We start from the raw sequence: 18,846 nt of genomic DNA on the forward strand, positions 1-18,846 counted from the left end.
GTTTTTAAAATGTATGTCACTGAGTTGTACAAAGAATGTGATAAGGAATTTTGCAATTTCATTTGCAGAGAATCCAGTTCTGGTCTAGGTTAAAGAACTGTAATAAAACAGTTATTCAGTACTTTATCCAGCACAAAAAAATACTGTTTGGAAAAATAAAAATGGCACCCTTCATATTCTTCTTTTACAGTAGGATCCATCTTGTACATTAGTTGCATATTGGTCTTTCCACTAAAACTCATTAGTACCTTTCCCTCCCATATTTTCTCTTTTTCTGTGTGCAAATTTAGGTGTCCCAGTTGACATTCTCTGAATGTCACCCATAATGTTATAGAAAGCAGGCTAAGATGTGTCTAGTAGCTCCTAAAATAAAGAAAGCAAGTTTTCTTATGTGACAGAAGGAAGAAGCTTGTGATTTTTTTTTTTAATTAGAAGAATCATAATAAAATACATCTTTAAAAATTCTCTGGAAATAATTTGAAAACTTTATAATGTAGAAATAACACTAGTACAGACTGTCTAGTTCTTCAGTGAAACATCATCACTGGGTCATTGTATTCTGAAATCTAAGTAAAAATCTCATTGAAACTCAGTTCTATATTTGTTTCTGTTTATCATTACAATACCTAATAAAATATTACAAGGGAAGAAGACTAATGTTTTACTGTTGAATTGCAATCACTCTTCAATTCAATGAAATTGAATGTAAACTAAATATTTAGAATAAAACTTTATACAACTAATATACCGTAGAAAGAACAAATCATATGAAAGAGGTTGGTGCGAATTAAGTATTTCATGTAAGGCCAAATATATCAATAATAACGTAATGTAACATTAAAGTGTCATATTTTTTTATTTTATCTAGATAATTTACATAGAGTTTTCTGAACAATATGTTTGGTTTTTTTTTAATGATACATGTTATTCTATTAAGAATCTATTCTCCTTCATTTGTTAGAAACCTTTTTCCTTCTTTTTCTGATTCCATTTTGGATATTTTGAATATTTTTGTAAGTTTCCAATATACATTATTGCACACTTTTGATTGATCTGTAAGTCCATTTTAATTCATTACTTTTCTTCTTTGTTTCTCAGAAGTGGTGCTTGATGTGTTATATTCCATTTGCCTTTCTGTATTTATATCGACTATATTATTTCAGTAAGGATACAGAAACAATAATTGTTGTCTTGCAAAACATATATGGACTGTAAACATAAGTTGCACATTTTAAACTGGAAGGTAGCCTACATGTTGAAGTCACAGTCCCTTAGTTTGTGTGATAGTGTTAGCAAATATGAGCTGCCTGGTTTCCTTGTCACTGTTTTAGCAAAGTAACACTCTGACAGTAAAAAACTGCAAGGAAAGTATTGAATTAAGTTTTTTGCTTTGGTATTATGATGCACTTAGATTATAGTTTATCTCATAATATTCCAGCAGGTCAATGTGGCTTTTTTACTACAAGTTGTGCAACTTAGTGGGTCAGTGATATATAGTTTGTACACAGAACAAAGAATTTAGCATTAATTTGAATGAAATCTAAACAAACAAAAAAAAAAACCCGAAAAACCCACCACCAACAAAAATATTATTCCAGATCAATTATTAGAGAAAAGGAAGTACAGAAATTATTACAGAAGTTCTTTAGTAATAAGCTTTTTATATACAAAGTTGACCCCTTATTTTCTGGTGTTACACTTATATTTTTGCTGCTCTTCTTATTCCCAAGATGAATAACTTTCACATGTAACTATACAACAGTTCATTTAAAAAGGTGTTCTAGGTCCAAAACTCTATATTCTCTATAGGAACACTATCCTGCTTCAAAAATCTTTACCTGATGTAAGTTTGCCTGAAATTTTCACTTGATTATGCAGGTTGAAAGAAAGAACAGTTAACACGATAATATGTTAGTTAGTCCATGACTGTCTTTTATTAAGAATATTTGTTTGTGTCTTTTATTAAAAATAAGAGATTATTTTGGATTTGGGTTTACAATTTTTAAGACGGTGACTGATGAACAACCCATGCTAAAAAGGTATATGAAGAAGATTGTTGAATTTTGGTCATTTCATAAAGGAAAGAAAAATTAGGTTGATTTTTGACCCAAAATGAACTTCTATGTGTCTTTATTTTCCCCTGTAGAAATTCCTGGAATGTTTCTTTTTCTTAGCACATCCTTTGATTTTTGACTCATATATTCATTCAAATATGTTTTCTTTTAACTTTTCCTATGTTCCCCTTTATCTTTCTCAATTATTTACTTTTTATTTTTTTTAATTATTAAATTTGATGATAAAGCAGAACAAATCAGAACAAGAAGCAACATATTAATAGTCTGCCCTTTCTCTTAAATAGTAGCTTTGTGCCAGGGTAATTACAACTTTATTTCTTTTAAGACATGTAGTTGAGAAAAAATATGAAACCTATTATGACATGAGGCATAATAAAACAAGATCCATAGTTGTGTAACCAGAATTTACTTGTTTCAGGACAGTGTACACATCTATTTTCTCTTATAATTAGATTGTAAATTTCAACAGGGAAGGGTCTTTGTCATAAATCTATCGAATACCTAGCAGCATATAGTCCAATTCTGCCTGGAATGTCTTAGAATATCTACCATAAAATAAAAGAATAATAAGTATTGAGGAATTATTTATAAATATTCTGTTCTATTTGTCTTTCAGCATTTCCCTAACAGAAACCAACAAGAGACATTACAGTACATAATGATTTTTTTTCACTATTCTTTCTCCATGAATGATATAAATTCTCAAATGATGCATGCCTACCTTCCTGTTGATGACAGAGAGAGGACACACTGTAATACATACGTTTTTAGTAAGAATTAAGGAGTCTGGGATTCTGCATGCTGCTTCATCAGAAAGCTCTCCTGAACACAGGAACAAGGTCCTATGAAGGAACTTTACTGTTAGGGTACAGTTTAAGCATTTGTATTTTTCCTAGTGGTTCCTAACTTAAGCTTTCAGACATGAGCAAATGTGAACAACTGCAGTATTCATCCTCTGAACTAAGATAGAGAACTTTTGTCTTTCATGTGACTTGGAGATCAATTCAAATATCCCTAGAGAAATATCTGCATATCTATAACTTGGATACTTAATTAATTCTATCCAAGAGGGAAATGCCTTTCTCTCTGTTTCCTCTCCTGTTTACCAAAGAAACATATCTAATTATTTCAGTCTGCCCTAAAGTGAACTAATGTGTGTTAGTAGCAGGCAGGGGCTTTGTGAGTTCTTTAGTCAAAAGTACAATTTATAAAACGAGGAAATAATGATATTCTTTACAGCATTAAGAAAGAAAAATGTTTCTCACTGTGATCCTGTCAATCTTCTTTTTGTTTTGTTTCTTTTTTTTAATATATTTTCCTATCTCAGAAGTACCCACCGAGTCAAATTGAATGTACTGGCAATTCGCTTCTTTTGTTCTTGTGTATTTCAGATCGGTCCTTAAATAAGATGATTTTTTTCCATTCACTGTCTACCTGAAAAACTGGTGAGACAAGACAGTGTTTAATTCTGCTGCTTCTATAAGGTAAAATAAGCTATTCTGTAATTTTCATTAGCTTGATGGGACATTAATATATATTAAAATTAAATCAAGTTAAACAGTATCTTTAAAATAGTGAACATCCCAATAATCAATCCAGAAACTACTAAAGTCATTTTTGTCTGATGAGGATCTCAACAGACAGGTGCAGCAGATTTTCTGTTTCCGTTAAAGGCTTTGTGTTTCAGTGAAAGGTTCGGTGCCAATATCTGCTCTAACTATAATTAGCAGAGGTACAAAATAAGATTTATATTTGAAGATCTAGTGGGTAGGAACCATACTGCTCTCAAATTAAAAGTCACCACTCCCAAAACCAATTATTTTGTTAAAAAAGGTCACTCTGAAATTACTGATACAAGATTTATTCACTTAGAAATCAATTTTTTGTTTCAATTTTTATTCATGTGGTGTCTGACAAAAAAATGCAGAAATAATCTTGGACCTTAGGAAAGAACACAAAACCTTTGATCTCCTTCACCTCCGCTTGATCTTGTCTCCACGTTACAATCATAAATATGGCTAGCATTTTTGGATAGGGTTTTTTTTTGTGGGATTTTTGGGTTTTTTGCTTTCTTTCAGCCTCCCTGTTTGCTTTCTTTCAGCCTCCCTGTTTGCTTTCCTGGCTAGATAATATTGTTGAGACGTTACAAGCAAGCATCCTTGCATGGGAAGACAACTAATTAAGAGTACTTGGGGTTCAGTTTGTCTTGTTTGGGGCTTTTCTTTTTCCCTAGAGAAATATGCTAGTGCTATCTGTGGAATGTCACTTTCCAGGGTTTTAAAGCAAGTACACAGCTGAATTCCCCAAAAGGCACACTGAAAAAAACCTGTGAAGGCAAGTGCTTCTCAGACAGGGAGCAGGGGCTCATAATAGAGACCAAGAGAGGAGCAAGAATGCATTAAGCTGGAACTTTGGTCAATCATTTAATAATGTGGAGCCATGTTTCAGGCAACAGAATGCATTAATGCCTTTTTCTGAATCACCCCATTAATTTAGATAGCCGAAATCCTCAGAATTTTCACTTAAAGAAAAAAAAACACTACTGAAAATCTTATCTATTGAGAACAGAAATATGTATATCTAGCAATTAATTCGAATTAATCATAAATTCCCTTCCTAATAAACTAAACTGCTATTATACTGAGGTCATTTAAAAGCCAAAATAAGAGTAATCTAAGATTTTCTCCATCTGTTCTACTCAGTCTGAATGCAAAGGAGTCCCACCATTCAGTAGCCTTAAAGAGTAAGATATAAATTATGTAAATACAGCTGTATGTTAGACAACTTTAGAATACAACTAAAAGACTCTTGCATTACATGACTTAGTCACAGGAAAACATGTTTACACCCAAAGAAAAAAGTGATTGAAAGACAGTTCAATGTGACCACAAAAGATTTTTATTCACTTCCCTGAAATTTTGACTAGAAATAAAAATACCTTTCCATCCCAATAATTTTCATTTTTACAGGGAAATATTTGAAAGTTCATTCTAAGTTTAACTGCACTGTTTTGTTGGATTTTTATGGTTTTGCTTTGTTTGTTTTTTGGGGTTTTTTTGTTGTTGGTTTTTTTGGGTTTTTTTTTCAGGTTATTTTTGGGGTTTTAATTTTTTTCTGGTTTTGTTTTTGTTTTTGTTTTGTTTTCAGTATTAGTTTCTGTTTGTTTGCTTCTTTGGCTCACAGATTACCATGCATCTATATTTTTGATTCCTTTATGAATCCCATCTTCAGTCTCAGACTTCTTATCAACAGTTTTCCAATAGTGGGCCAATGACAAGACTTAAGATGGTAAACCCCTTACAGTTTACTTTGATGACATAATCAGTTCTGAAATTAGGTTAGTATTGCAGCATTTGTTCTTTTTCTGAGCAGCCAGGTGTTAATTGCTAAAATTACTAATATAATATTTTTCACAAATCATATAATTTGAGAAAGTGTAGATGATAAAGCAATAAATGTTTTCAACCAGGAAAGGTACTGTCTATCTGTGAGACATAACTCACATGTGAGACCCTGATTTGGCCTGTCTCAAGTCCTCAAGGTCTTTTTTCATTTGCTTTATGTTGATGATTTCCAGTAGGTCAAAATGGTGTCTTTGCTTCTTGAGAAAGACACAAATAGCATACACCATCCTATTACTCTAAATGTACATAAAAATCCTTCCTAATTCCATGATACCTTGAAGTCGTATTTCTGAAGATGTACGGTTTATGATACTCATTTACAGTGACTATCATCCAGGAAATTAATTTTCATCAGGAAATACACCATACAGCCCCACAGTCATAATATTCATATTTTGTCATCTTTGAAATTCTCATTCTTCCAAAGGACTATGTCTGTGACAAAATATGCAAACCTGACTTTAATCAGTTTTTCTAACTTGTCTGATTTACATATGTAGATTTTTAATGAAAAGAATAGACAGATTTTGAATGCCGTCACTGAAGATGTTCTTTATATTCCTGTTATTTCCAGTAGATCAACAACAGCCATAGAACATATACCCTGGCTTTAATGTTTTTGAATACTCTCCTAGATGTATCATATAAGTCAATCACTTCAGAATATTCTGAGGACATTCTGCTTCTGAAACCCATAAATTGCAGTCAGAATCATTCAGACCAAAACCTTTATTTCCCTGGACAACTGCTGAAGCCAAGTACATACTATTATTAATTCAAACTGATTCCTGTGAAATTCTTAACTTTACTGTGACTTTGACAAACTGCATAATTCATGCTTTAAGCAACTTCATTTAATCCTAACTTCACCATTTCTTTTAGATTAGTGTTTTAACGACCTGTGCCTAACAAGGTTGCTTAAGCATCGCAAATTTTCTCTGTATGTATATATATATTTGTTTGATTATAGAGTTTTCGCTTTCCTCTGGTGTATTCAAAAAGGTGAAGGACACAGTATTTGTAATCATATGGAATATTAACAACTGGTTTCAGCACAGTAAAGCAAAGCAGAATCAGCAGTGGAAAAAAAGACTAGAAAATGTTTTTTTGCGTTGTTACATACACTTTTTACATGTGTATATTCTACTATTACTAATGTTGATGACCTTTTACAGCCTGAGAAAGATGCCAGCAAACCTATGATGTTTAGATCTAAATATTGGATGCATACTAATTTCTAAAAAGAATAAGAGTAACTGTGGGAGATGTACACATACAAAACCAGTAGCTTGTTGCATGAAAGAGAGAGTTCATGCCTTTTTATTGTCAGAGGAATCACCACTGAATCAACTTTTGGTATTGTTATTTTATTTTTGTCTGGGTTTTTATGTATAGTAGTTATTCAGGATTAGGTGGGGGGATGGTTATCTTGTGTTTTGGTTTTTTTTTCTCTTTGACCAGTGCTATTGAAGAGTTGTACTGCTTCCCAGATTTTCTAAATCAACTGAAAACTAAGAAATAGTGCAGGTATTGAGTTAATTCTTTGATTAGATGTTCAGAGTCAGTTAGGTGCTGGAAAAAAACTTACTTTAGATGAGAAGAAACCACTGTTGGCTTTTGTACTATATTTTTGAAGAACTAGAAGACAGTGATTGACAGACCTACTTTGCTATTTCCAACTTTTCAAAACTGGAATTTTTTGTTTTTTCATATCCAATTTGGACTTTCTTTCAATTATTTTGGGAACCTAGTAAGTATTCAAACAAATAATTTCATATCTCTTCACAAAGAATGAGGAGGAAATTTGAAAAAAACACCAAGCCTTTCTGCTTTCCTAGCAAAGTTCATGCAGTATAAATATGTTTTGATTTTATCAGAGACATCATCATTCCTTTAGGGGTGAAGTAATTCTAGCAAGGTTTTGACAGCTTCATCACAAGGAAGAACCTCTAGAGTCTGAAACCTCTGACCAGTATGTCTGTGATAGAATAAATTAACATATGATTTTCTTTCTCTTTGAAGTTATGGCAGTATTTTGGCAAGATATGATTGGAAAGAACTTAAGTGTTACAAAATAAGATGTCTATATTCTCCAGAGCATGACCTAAAAATGTAGGTGCAGCAATTAGTCTGGAAGATTTTTCTCCTACTGTCTAGTACATCTTCAAATTCAATTTATAAAAATATTAGACAAGTAAGATAAAACTTTTTCTGAAATAGGAAATAGGAATAGTCAAAGTAACTACAGCATTCTATGACTTTTTTATTGCTTTTATTTTTGGCTACTGCAGTTATCTTTGTGGAAGATTAATAAATGCATTCAACAATGTGCTTTGTCTCTGGTATAATTTAGTTTCATGTTAGTCCTATACAGCTGCTAATAAGCTTCCAGGTGTATCCATGACATTTTTGTATCTTAAACTGCAGATCTGTAGTAATTGAAGAAGTTCCTCTGCATTGGACAAAGATAGGTGGAATTCTCTTTTTTCAGAGAAATAGTTCAGCTGAATCACATTTTGGAATGGGAATAGTAGTTGCATTAAGTTATTGCCTGAAGGTCCTTTTTATGTCCTCATCTTCAGAGCTTAAGACAATCAATCCTTGGTTAATAGGTAAGACTCCAAACTCCATGAATTTATGGAAGGACTCTAATTCAAATATTAACTTCCAAAAAAAATGGAGAAAGGTAGTGTTAGGAGTGAATATTGTCTGATTCCAGAGGAGGAAAGGACTCTAAAAATGATTACTTAAATTTATGTTAATTTGAAACTTTTAATGAGAATTTTTATATAAGAAAATTGCTTACTTTGCATCCAAGTTTGACATTTATCAGATTTAGTATCTTTAGTATCAGATATGAATTCAGTTCATTACCTAATTTTGAATATTTTCTTTCTTCAGTTTCTTTGCAGGAAAAAACACTGAATTTTAATTGTCAAAAGCCAAAACTGTAATTCAAAATTCCATGTGTATAAAAAAATTTGAAAGGTAATATTAATTTTCCTTGTCTTCTGCTTTTTTATTTTGTATACACTTAAAAGGACCCTACTCTCAGAGCAATAACAGACAAACCGTGCTTGAATTTTGCAGACAACAGAAATCCATAAAACTGAATTCTGTCCCCTGGGACTGTCTTGTATGGCTTCAAAGGGAATATTGCTCATTCAGAGACAATTTAAAGAGACATTTTACAAAGTACCTAGGAGTTTGAGTGCTGAAGATACCATTTTGAATGTCCACAAAATGCATGGATTTTTCTTTTTTCTTCTCCTTTTTAGCCCAGTTTCATGAAGAAGAGTTTGTGCAATCACTTATCCTTCTGCCATTCCTTTTTCTCTAATAAGCTTTTACCTGATGGTCAATTTGAACAAATTTTGACACCAAACTACAGAGCTCAAAACAAACATAAGGTTCTGAGTTTTTAAAATTCTCAGGTGAGTAGAATGAAAAATACAGTAATTTTGTGATTATAAGCTACACCGATTATAAACCGCAATTCTGGGTGTCAGCAACTTTTCATTCTTTGTCCATACATAAGCCGCACTTGATTATAAGCCGCACGTTACAATACCGAGTGTGATAAAAGGTATCTATTCTATCACCATCTGTTGAGGATAGGGGTAGTGATCCTTATTTCAACGGCAGATATTCTGCTAATGGGACATCCATTGAAACCAGGCAGGGCATTGTTCTTTATCTTTTCACAATCCATCCTTCCTCCAGCGAGTAATTTTCTGCTAATGGTCCATTGAGTCCCACTGTGGGACTGATAAAATTACTTCATCCCATTGGAAGTTGCTCCAGCCAGGGGGAAGAGCCCAACATTTCTTACCAAGATAAAAACAGAGGTTTTGGGACACTAAGGAAGCCCCTTTCTCCACTGGACTCCAGAGGAAAACCGGATTTCTCCACATCACCACTGGACCTCCGGATGGGAAACTGCACCTTGTACAGGAGCACTGCTCCAACTGAATCACATCTGTCACTGCAGGAGGACTGCAACCACAATTTAATGGGACTGCTACCAACACCTTGCCTGATGGGATGTCAGGTTGTACTCTGACTTTGTCAGGGTTTGGAGTTTCTTTGTAGTAGTGTATTTCTACTTTAATTTCCATAGAAAAGAACTGTCATTCCTAATTCCCATATTTTTGCCTGAAAGCCCATTGATTTCAAAATTATAATAATTTGGTGGGAGGGGGTTTACATTCTCCCTTTCAAAGAGAAGCTCCTGTCTTTCTCAGCAGACACCTGTCCTCCAAACTAAAACAGCAACTTTTCGTTCCTTGTCTATATATAAGCCGCACCTGAGTATAAGCCGCACTTTGGGTTCAGACCAAAATTTTAGTCAAAATTGTGCAGCTTATAATCATGAAATTACTGTATGCACCATATTGAAAGAAAAGCTTCTTAAAGAGGTCTGGAGTTATTTATTCATTCTGAAATCTAGGATGACTTGGGTTAATTTGAACCCTGGCAATTCCTTTTCACTCCTGTCAAGGTGATAGATGGGAAAAGGACATAGAAGGAACCAGAAATATAGACAAGGTAGGCGAGAAGGAAAGTGGCAAACTGAAGATGCCACAAAGCAGATGCGTCGTAGGTAGAAAGAACACAAATCCCTGGGAAAATAGTTCAATTTGTTCCATTGTTCACTAAAAATGAAGTGACAAACCAAAGTAATTTTTAACTTTCCATTCTTGCAAATGCTTTTCAGAAAATACTGAAAGAAAATAAAGTGAACTGCTTAGAACTTGATAGGGAGGAAGTGCTGGTAAATTCAAGACTGATACGATAATATAAGGTGTCCAGGTACAATACACTGTGATCCAGGGCCATAATCAATCTTTTATGTATGCCAGCAAGAGGTCAGTTACCAGCTGAAATTAGCAGCTGTATTTCAGCACTGCATTTAAAACCTTGAATCACACCAGGTTTTGTGATTTTAGGAGTTGCCTTAAATACTTACATGCGCACAGATTTCCCTTTTGAAAGATGTTTCTAAATTTTGTACTACACCTTGCATCTCTGAGAACATGTCTGGTTCTGGAAGCAGAAATGAATGAATAATTCATGTAGTCTTTAGGGGTCTATTTTTTAAGAATCCACGTCTTTTTGCACCCTATACCCACATGACTGTCTCTGTCTTTCTTCAGCGCATGAAGGGTTATTGAAATCTTTGAAAGAGATCTGGAACCGCAAACTGCTAAAAAAGCACTTTGTCGCATAGCAGGTGCAGGTGAACTAAAGGTCAAAATCTGCTTGATGTGCACTGCACTTTGCTATGATTTGATGTAGATACAAGCAAATACATTCAAGCAGAATACATTATATGATCAAAGTCAAACGCACATGGGTTTACGGTTTTTGAACTTCATATAATCTCTTTTGAAGTTCATAAAATCTTAATAAATTTTTTCCCCTTTTGAGAATTCGGTGTTTTCAAAGTGTTTATTTGTTCTTTGGAGCCCACCTTTTTGATTCCAGATTTTTATTCCCAAAATCAACATCAGTAAATCATTGCAACAAGTTTTTAATTTTGCCAATCTGTCTGACAAATGCATGAGTTTTGGCTTTGTTTGGGTCCTTTTTAGGTTAGATATAATTAGATTAAAATCTGGTTTTCTGAAACAGACAATAGTTTTAAATTTTGAACAAAAATATTGCTGAGATTGGATTAGCCTCACTATTTTAGGTCTAGAACCATAAAGATATAAAAGCAGGCAAATACATTTTGCTGTTTTATTTGGGGGATCATCTAGGCCAACCTGTTGACCAAAGAAGGGCTGAATTCAAAGCTAGAGCCAGATTTCCCTTTGTCTTTTCGGGCTGAGCTTTGAGTTTCCTAGCAGCAAGATTTCACTCCATCTTTGGAGAAGCTGGTCCATGTTTAATCACTCACAGTGTAGTGGTTTTTTCTTTACAGAATCACGGCATGAACTAGGTTGGAAAAGACTTTTGAGATTATAAAGTCCAACCTACCACCTAAAACCTCCTCATCAACTAAACCATGGCATAGAGTGCCACATCCAGTCTTTTTTTTTAAAATATATTTAATTTAATTTTTTTTTCTGTCACCTTGTGACAATGCTTATTTTATTGTCTTATGAATAATAATGAGGAAACTGGCATCTAATAATTGATTTTCAAGTTTAAACTACTCATTCTAAATTCCTCCCATTTTTCTGACTGCCATTGAAATACAGGTTGGTTTTAAATAACCCTTTCTTGTAGCACAGCTTAAAATTAAGATGAATACTTATGTTTCACTGGGTTTGGAAAGATACCCACATTTATTCCTACCTTTATATCTTTTTACATGTCTATGCCTTTTATAATTCAATTATCAATGTTACATTAGGATAATGAGTAACTTTTCTATTTGCATATGGATTCTTTTACTTATTTTATTGATTTTCTCTCTTTTGAAGGTGAGTGTTCTGATTCTATTTAAATATGGTCTGTCAAAGTCTTGTCTTTTGTGTGTGAGGGGTCAAATTAATGATTAAGAACTCTGAATCTTAGAGAGGGAGTTTTGTCATAAGGTTTTCAAAACCTTTAACAAGGCTATTAAATAAATAAAAAATATGTCAGTTTTCCATTTTTGGGTATTAGAAGACTGGAATGCTTTAATAAAGGACCTTCATTGCTAACAGGCATGCAAAATTTTAGAATGGATTTGCTTTAGTTTGGAGAACATAGAGAGACCTGTTTTGATGATGAAGAAGTAACCACACAATTCTCATGTCTTCAGTTAGAAAACTGGATTGTCACAGTCATTGAGCCATAGATAAATTATCAGTCATGCACTGGTAGTCAGTGAGTGCATGTATGGAATGACAGGTGACTCTATTTACTTAAGCAAAATAAGCATCTCTTATTAGCTGTAATAAAAAAAATGTGCTAGTTTATAATAATTTAATTTTTTTCTATTCTCCTACATGTTTTTTTTAAAACTTCTTCTGAAAATGAAGAACATATTACAGAGTAGGAAATACAAAATATCTGAACAAAATTAAGATTTAAAAAAAACCCGAAGTGACTTTTGGTGGTTCTTGTCAGGCTATAGATTCAATTTTCAAATACATTTATTCAGTATGTCCTAAATATGTCAGATCCAGACAGTTTAATTAAATTATGTTTTTTTGGTCTACTGTTTTCTAGTCTTCCTAGTACATTGGCCAAGATGAGCCTAAAATAGGTTATAGGAAACATCTAAAATGCATTATAGGAACACATCATCAAAATCACTGTGGTTATCGTACTAAATGCAGTGATGGAGGATTCTACGTCACAGTAAACTAATTGTTCTCTCAACACATACTTGAAGTTATTCTTTTTTCTTTTTTAATTCTGTATTGCCATATATCCATTAAAGGTGCTGTCTCTGTTGACAACTTCTGTAAAGACGTTTCATGGCCACAATACATAATATACACCCCTGCTTTTGAGAAAGGAATTCTGGAAGGATTTTTTTTTTTTTTGAAAGGCATAGGACATGAGATATATAATACTTTAAAATACTTTAAGTGCAGTAGCAACAGATTTTATGTATGCCTTGAACAATTTTTCTTAGTAAATTACTCATTCAAGGTAAATGATGGGAAAATAAAGTTAACATTTTTATAGGATTTACAGATAGAGGTGTGATGCAAAAGAGATGTGATTCTTCATAGAATCTGAGTTTAAAACAGGGTAAAAGGACCTATATGCACTCACATTGCAAGTTTGTATTCTTATGTGTGCAAAAGTGGAATAAATTTTGTTTAAAGAATACAAGAGGTATGTTTCAGCATTTCATTTTAAACTTTTACATTTTTTGTATTATTTATTTTTAACTCCTCTCTTGAGTTTATCTTAAAAAAAAGTTTGCTTTTGATTAAAAGAGTGAAATAAATATATCTACGTTATTTTCCCTGTCTTCCTGTAGGTTTAGTGGAACACCCAAAGTCAAAAGATAGAGGAAATGTAAAACAGAAGAATGGCTAGAATTGCAATCATTTCTGGTAGAGCCCATGTCGTCTTCCTTACAACTTAGTGATCTAGCATGGGGAAAAACCTGGCTTCAGTTTTCTCTTCCACCATAGGAAATATGCATCTTCACATCTTATACATTCTCCTGTCTGATCTCACGTTTTCCTCCTGATTTTCCAGTTTGATAATTGTTGCTCTTACAGTTCTTTGGAAAAAATTAAATTGACTCCAAAAATCTATCTCAAGAAAATGATCTGAAGTTGTCAGTAATTCTGATGATACCCAAGCTGCAATGTTACCGAGCTAAATTTTCTTCAAAACTTATTTCAGGTTGGTATGTTGGAGTCTGAGAAAAAAATCAACTTTAAAAAAATCTTAGCAATGTAACAAAGTTCAGTAAACTTAGAAGTGATAAATATTCCAGATTCTGCTGTCAACGTGATATTGTTCTTCAGAATTTTCTCTATGCACTGCATTTAGTTTTGATAACTGGTATAAGGAACAGGGGGAAAAGTATACTGAATATCCAAATATGATTTCATATTTTCTTCTTCTGTCTTTGTTTTCAGGTTTATTTAAAACATAATACAGCTAGAAAGAAGTGTTAACAATGCAGAAAAGAAATTAATATAGGCTAGAATATCAGTCGAAAAACAACAGACTAGAGAGGAATATCAGATTAGAGAAACAATTCTACTAAAGTAATTGAGGCAGTGTTTTTGTTTCTATTTTCAATCCAACTTTGATCATATTTTATAATTTCTGAGGACAGGTTAACTGCAAGTGGTCTTGATCAATCTGCTAGAAAGAAATAACATTGATGACAATAGAAAGATTCACCAGTTCAGTGCTTGCTGGAGCTTGGTGGCTCCAAGGTGTCATCAGAAAAATTTTGGTATTTTGATCGTGGGATGATCTATTGACAGCTTTCAGAATGGGCCTTTTTTAAAGGGGGGAAAAAGTTCTAGTGAAAGAGCTGGTGAGGCTCATTGATAGATATTTGAATTATCTTAGAAGGAGGAAGGAGAAGACACTCGTACTGGTAAACAGAAAGTTGAACATGAGTCAGCACCGCCCTGGCAGCCAGGAGGAACAACCCTGTCCTGGGGTACATCAGGCACAGCATCACAGCTGGGCAAGGGAGGGATTGTCCTGCTCTGCTCTGAGATGGAGCAGCCTCATCTCGAGTGCTGGGGGCAGGTTTGGGTGCCATGATATAAAACAGACATTGAAGTATTCTAGAGCATCCAGAGAAGGGCAACAAAGATGGTGAAGGGACTTCAGCAAAGCCGTGTGAGGAGTGTCTAAGGTCACTTGGTCTGTTCAGACGGGCAGAGACTGAGGGGAGACCTCACTGCAGTCTGCAAGTTCCCCATGAGGAGAAGAGGAGGAACAGGCACTCAGATGACCAGACTGGAAGGAATGGCCTGAAGCTGTGTCAGGGAAGGTTTAGGCTAGATATTAGGAAAGCGCTTTTCACCCAGAAGTTTGCTAGGCACTGGCACAGGCTTCCCAGGGCTGTGGTCACAGTAACAAGACTGACAGAATTCAGGTGTTTGGACAATGCTCTCAGACACATGTGACTCCTAGTAAGATAGCCTGTGCAGGGTCAGGAGCTGGACTTAGTGATCCTTGTGGGTGCCTTCCAGCTTAGCAGATGACACGATTCTATCTTTGAATTCTCCATTGAGCTACAGCTATCCAAGTAAATGCAACATTTCTGGATGCATTTTAAATGATGGAATTGTCATGACTGTGATTCAATTGGAATCACCTGCTTCAGAATAAAAGCACTTTAAATTGGAATAATTTGCCTTCTGTATGATTAATATTCAAAGTAATGAAATAAAAAAGTAAATTCAAATTCAGTCAAACACTGATGCTATAGTAGTGTGAAAGGAAATTCCTAGATTCTACACCACCTTTCAAACCCTTTGCACAGAAAATCAGCTTTCATTGTTCAGTTACCTTATTAATTTTATACACTGGGAAAAAAGAGTTCAGACAATGGAATTGTCTAGCTCTGTTGCTACTTTTATGGGATTGGTGCGAGAAGCTTTTGTAAATATTTCTAAAATGCCTTGTTATCAATGATAAATGTTTTAAAAATAGATTTTGAAACTGCTTAAACGTTTTGTTAGTTAGGTCCAAAATTAATATCTTTATTACAGACTGGGCTTAAGTTAGCACAAGCAATAAAAACTTGCAAATAAGAGATTGGAAAACAATGAGAAATTTAGGTGGATATGTGAGTATACTTCTTTTGAAGTTAGTTTATAGATTACTTTCCAATAAAATCCATGTAAACAGAGCTCTAGATGGAGTTGTTGCAGTAGACATACTACTGTTGATTCTTTAAGCTAAAGCTGAATAGATATTATTCGTGTAAGTCAACATCTCTTCTAATCTTTCTATACAATGTCAAAATCCAAAATACAAACATCTGTTACTCACTGAAGTAAATGGAAAAAGATGTGGTTTCATGCATTAGTAGTTACGTCCATAAATAATTTCTATAATACAGAATAAGATTTAATCATGTAAAACAATAAAAACTTGCAAATAAGAGATTGTTCAGGAATCCTAAAATACTGAGACACTGCAAATGGATTCTTAGCAGATGTCATTATTGCCTTGAATGATTATCAGTCATGCAGTATTAGTATGTTCCTTTTCTTTGAATAATCAGAAAAACATCAGAAAGAGCAATATAGGCAGTTTTGTAGTTTTGGCCTGTAAATAAGGATATTCTTTGAACATATTAACTAAATTAAATGTTCTTTATGTTGATAAGATCAACTCTGATTTTACATATCAAATGCATTTTACGCTGTCCAGCATCTTTGAACTTGTCTTCCATAGAAAATAACTATGGAATTTAAAATTTAAAAGAAGGCTACCTAGTAAGTTTTGTTAGTACCTATTTGCTCTAAACTATCAAGCCCACACCTCTGCAGTGGTTTTATGTCATATGTATCAATTTTTATATCATTGTTGCAGTGGTGAGTCTTCATTATTAAACATTTCTAAGTTGCATTATTCCTTAAAACCATCTTTAGCTTTCATGCCATTTCCCACTACTTGAATGCAGAAATTTTTCAGAATGTTTTTTCCTTCATCATTGAAGATGGCTTGATTCCACGGAAACTGTGTTTCTATACATTTGTGAAAATTATTTCATATCCACCCTCTTGCCAGCCATTCAGGTGAGCAGGGAGTAGTCAGAGGGTCATTTGGAGGTGATTTAAAGGAGCTGATCAAGCAGCCCTCACCCTCTTGGGGTATAAGATCTTACCAGCATAATCCCTGAACTAATTCATCCCTCTGATAATTACATACTGCCCAGGTTGGCAGTGATGAGATTGACAGGAAGGGTACCAGGAAAATTAAAATGGACTTCAAGGCTCTGTGTTGATTGGCTGATGGCACAGGAGCACAGGTGACGCTCTACTCAGTTCCTTCGGTAGCAGGGATGAATGATGAAAAGAACAGCAAAACCCATGCTATCAGTAAGTGACTTAAGGGCTGGTGCCATCAGTGGAATTTTGGTTTCTTTAATCATGGGGCAATTTTTGCAGCATCCGGCCTGCTCAAGATGGATTCTAGCCCATGTGTTTGGAGGGCTGATTGAGAGGGCTTTATACTAGGTTTGAAGGGGGAAGGGGATTAAATCAGGCTCTGCAGACATGAGTTGAAAAAAACAAGTTTTATATGGCCATTATCATGTGATTTACGTATTTCTCAAATGTGTGTATTATCTAAACTGGCATCACACTAGGCAAGTACATAAAAATTGATTTAAGGACAACTAAAATTTTTGCTTCTAGTGTAATTACTAGCGTTTTATTTTCTTGTAACTTGTTTTCGTGTACTGTATTTACAAAATATGACAGAACTGAATACATACAGGTTAAAATTAATAAAAGAAAGATCAGAGAAGAAAAAAATACAAACAAATGAGATTTGGAATGCTATATAAAAACAGACATAGAATGTAATAGAAAAATTATTATTTATAAACCAAGTAGAATTTTACAGAATTCCTAAGGTGCTACTTTTAACAATAGCTGTGAGAGTAATTTTTGTGGCTGATTCAATTAGTTACTGATGACACAACCTTTTTTCCGGTTTCTCGTTAGCATCACAGCGAAGAATAGGCCTTTGCATCTCTTGCAAAGCCATCAGTCAAGCATGAATTTCACCTGTGAGCCATAGAGTAGTTGTTGAATTGTTAACGTCTTATGAAATGTCAGTATGATGAATTGTCTTTTGAAAGATGTAGCAATGCCAAATTTAGACACAAAGTTGTAATGTATATCACACAAGAGTATTTGCAAAAAGTTTTGCCAACAAAGAGTATTTTAAATTCAAGCATTAAAAGCATGGAGCAAAACAAATTTAAGTTTTATTAAAGCTGGAATAGATTCTGTGTGAATATCTGAAATATTGTAATTAGCTTAACATAGTTATTGCAATCACATAAACTATATGTTTTGAATTATTCTTGCCTCTGCAATATCTCCTATGGCTGAAAGTTTCAATTATAATTACTGGCCAGTTCGTTAATTGTATATATATAGGATTTCTCAGTGACAGACAAAATTAATTCTCATTATTCTTTAACTAGGAATGAGCCTACAGTGAAAAAGGTTAGAGTCTCAGCAGCAGAAATCATGCCTAGTCCAGCCAATTGCACCAGGAAACATGTGTTCAGTGGCCACTGAATGAAGGAAAAGTAAATTCCTGAGTTTTTATATGCTCAAGAATCTGTGATTACTGGGCAACTGGAAGAGTTCTAATGTGTCTAAGCATCCTTACTGGCAATCTGTCTGACAGCACAGATTTCTAGGCCTTCAACAAAGAGGGAATACTTAACCCTGGAGCAATTTAAACGAAAACATGGACAATTGCATGGTGGGATTCAACAAAGATACCAAATAAATTGTTTTTACATTATACAGATATAAACTGTAGAATTTACCTGTACAACATGCCTCAGTGAAGGATAAGCCTTGATGAATGGAAATCAAATTCTATTAACACAGGTAGGAGAAATATTGAGTGAACCAAAAGGATATTTAGCTTGCTTATTTTAGTCTACGATCATCAAGTTCCAAACATCCCCTTGGCAATATAGATTTTCTCTCAAAGAATCCAGCTGAAGATTCTCCCCATGTTTCATTCCCTAGAAATTGTTGAAGAGTGGGTCTTGTGTTCGAAGTGATGCCTTTGAATCCTTCGACCAGGCAGTTCATACTATGTTAAGGATATGTAGCTCTCATTAAGAAACAGCTAATGAATGGAGAAGGAAGATTAAACTTTTTTCAAGTAGAAATTTTATGACTTACTTGAGATTAGGCCTTCTCTTCCAATTAAAACAAACCAACCTACAA

General features: G+C 33.9%; 1 protein-coding gene across 1 annotated transcript in view; it reads left to right on the forward strand.

The window, feature by feature from the left end:
* MGAT4C (MGAT4 family member C) overlaps nt 1-18,846 on the forward strand; it is a 334,130-nt gene that overhangs the window by 121,340 nt on the left and 193,944 nt on the right. Inside the window, 1 exon segment of the mRNA XM_033057894.1 lies at nt 3,467-3,559. The gene's annotated coding sequence lies outside the window, so the exon portion shown is untranslated.

This window comes from Catharus ustulatus, chromosome 4 (assembly GCF_009819885.2).
Source record: "Catharus ustulatus isolate bCatUst1 chromosome 4, bCatUst1.pri.v2, whole genome shotgun sequence".
Taxonomy (NCBI): domain Eukaryota; kingdom Metazoa; phylum Chordata; class Aves; order Passeriformes; family Turdidae; genus Catharus; species Catharus ustulatus.